Below are 3,324 nucleotides of genomic sequence, written 5' to 3' on the forward strand. Positions count from 1 at the left end.
GCATCTGTGCGCTATCCTACCTATACAGAACCGTAACCTGTGACCACTTATCATCTAACTAACCGTCTAGGCCGCTTTAGTCATCGGGTCTCGGCCGGATTTACGAATAGTATATATTGCATGTCTGAAGGTCAAATAATTGTTTATTACTCAGTAATTTGAAATGTTTTAGTGAAAATTGAAATATGAGTTTGAAATAATTAATTTGAAGTTGTAAGTTCTGCAATATCTGAGTGAAACCAAAACAGGCAAGAAAACGAAAGATAATATCATGATTTACCTCTCTGAAATTTTTTTCGGTCATTAAAATGAAATTATATAATTCAAAACCCTATTGCCCTTTCTGGAGGTAAACAAAATAAATAATCAAGACTAATGGACCATTTGGCGAATAATCCTAAACACACAATAACTGTCGCAATTGTTTAGAAATAAATTACCAAAATTAGAGTATAGAATGATTTCTATTAATGATAACAGAAACTGTGTGAGCGTAAAAATGGTGTTTGGTACGTGAACTTTTATGTTTTTTTAAGAAGAAAATAGAATTCGTGAAAAACACGATAAATTACGGAAAGATGAACGAACTAAGCTTCTTTGAAATGGTTTTAAATGTTTTACAAGTGTTTAGGATATTTTAAACTTAATGATTATCTGTCTGGTAAATCAATCTGTTGAAGTGCCATATATTACACTTTAATACCTAAACATGTAAAAAAGATCATGGCTAACGTCTACGGCTGAAATGGTTGCAGCATGTTTGCCGAGCACACCATTGATAGCGATGATTGCACGAGCTCCATGTCATTATCGTTTATTTTTATATTTCTTATACAGATGACGTTCATCTTTATGACTTCATCCTTGAAAGTGAAGACTGTCAGTAACTTCATAACGTCAAGGACAAGCCTGGCACGAGCGAGGGGGTACCACGAATAACGCGAGCCGACACCGGGCTGTAGTTTACGGCTACGTATGATAGCTCCTGGCACAGCGCTTAGGCTGCTGTCTTCATCCCATGAGTTGCACGCGCTATATTACCAGATGGATTACACGCGTAACAATATTTAATTATGGCGCTAATCCACCCACCAGACAGAGCATTGAACGGTTTACGCAATTTGTTTTTACTCTGCACGATAACAACTGCAACAATAAGGATGCATTGGTTTCCGTTACTTGTTTCCCGCCAATTCTGACCGACTGAAGAATTAAATACCTGCAAAATATATTAATTTAAATACCGGCTCCGATACGATCCCCGAACGTGCATAATGCACGTGTAGATTTATTTGAACAGTCTTTTTTATGTTTAGATGTTCGAGCATATTTCATAAATTATTTGTCGAAATTTGACATTTTGGGCTCATTTACTTACATTGAATACACTGACACGGGGTGAATTACTGAAGTGTAATCTATGTATCTACTCTGTAAATGAATGCTTGCATAATAATGGTTTCACCATATCGCACTAGTACTGAGTATGATTAGTATAAGTCAATGGTTTTTGTAAATATAAAAAATAAAATTCACACGATATTATTTTGTAGGTGCTTACAGGTAATCATTTCAACCCGAGACCTCCAACTAACAGTTCGAGAGGCTGATATGGGTCGAGAGATGATACAGGTTCGAGGGGCTGATATGGGTCGAGAGATGATACGGGTTCGAGGGGCTGATATGGGTCGAGAGATGAAACGGGTTCGAGGGGCTAATATGGGTCGAGAGATGATACGGGTTCGAGGGGCTGATATGGGTCGAGAGATGATACGGGTTCGAGGGGCTGAAATGGGTCGATAGATGATACGGGGAAGAATACGGAAATGGTCATACTATTACCTTTTTATGGCAGACTAAATTGCAGATATTTTAGTACGACATCGAAATTATAATTAAATAACACAAATTGAATGTATTTTAGACGTTATTATTATGAAATGTGATGAACCGGAAGTAAAACGAATATGGCGCGTGCTTGGCAGATATGGCTCGCCGGGTAGATATTGGTCGGTCTGGGATATGGCCTACGTACAGGTAGGCAATATCACACATGCAAAAAATCCAGATCACAGACAATTATATGACGTAAAATATTATCTTGTACTTACATCATATTAACTTGTACTTACAGCATATTATCTTGTACATTGTAGGTACCACTTATCATCTCATATGTATAATTTACTATAGTGTACGTAAAAACTAAATTAGTTTATACTGTGACCCTTATACGCTGCTGTAGGCCTACCGTATTTCATTTTTTAAATATATAAAGGGTTTATCGCTCCCTACCTTTATTGTAGGATTTTCTTTCACTTAGAATACAGCTTCTATATTAATAGAAATATTTCGGTCTCTTAATCATACCACAAAGTCCCTAATACATCCCACAGATTCGTAAACACACAACAATGATTCCTTGAATCTAATGCCTGTTACAGCAACTACTTTCCCTCGTTTCGACTTGAGATTTGAACGAAGACCTTGACCTTAACGAATTAATATCCTTCTTCCGGTTAAGCAGCTGGTTGGACAAATGTTTGTGGACGTTAAGCCGAGTATGTAGCGAGCTCTTGTTTTTGTTTACAGATTATTGGGATATCCCCTTTTAACGCGTATATATATATTCCCATGTATATTGTAGTAACGTATAATCTGCCCTGATTTACTCTAACTGAAGCAGATCCAAGTATCACTGCTGGTTCCTTCGGCCATACAATGTGAAGTACGCGCTTAAAACCCATCTGCAACTGCATCACGTGAGCACTGCACGTGCAAACGTACGTGTTGAGAGAACGAGCCCAGGCGTCCGACTGCACAAACAATCACACCCATACAATACCGGATATATAAACGAGTCTTCCGTGAGTCATTACGTACCTAACACAGGAGGGAGGACACAGCAGTCCAACATATAACCATGCATCACCAAGGCTATTATATCACAAAGGAAATGTTTCACGTATTTGTACATCTTGTTTATCACTATGTATATTAACTATGAATTGATTGTGAATTGCATTGATTAGTAATGGTGCATTTTCAGATAGGACCTCTTGAACTTATTTGTCAGGGGGTTCGAAATGGAAATTGACTAATCACGCAAATATTTTTTAAAAAGATATAATAAAAAATAAGGTTTTTCAATAAAACTGTCTCTTAGTTTTATTTTGGAATAAAACTGTTATAACCGATAACGTGATACTCATTGTCCTTTCCTGGTGTCGACACGTCGATCCAATCCAAAGAACGCAAGAGTTATTTCCCTTTATACCGCTTCATACATGTATGTTTCAAGAATTATTAACATGAACAAGAAAA

Source organism: Mizuhopecten yessoensis, unplaced genomic scaffold (assembly GCF_002113885.1).
Source record: "Mizuhopecten yessoensis strain PY_sf001 unplaced genomic scaffold, ASM211388v2 scaffold10849, whole genome shotgun sequence".
NCBI classification, from domain to species: Eukaryota; Metazoa; Mollusca; class Bivalvia; order Pectinida; family Pectinidae; genus Mizuhopecten; species Mizuhopecten yessoensis.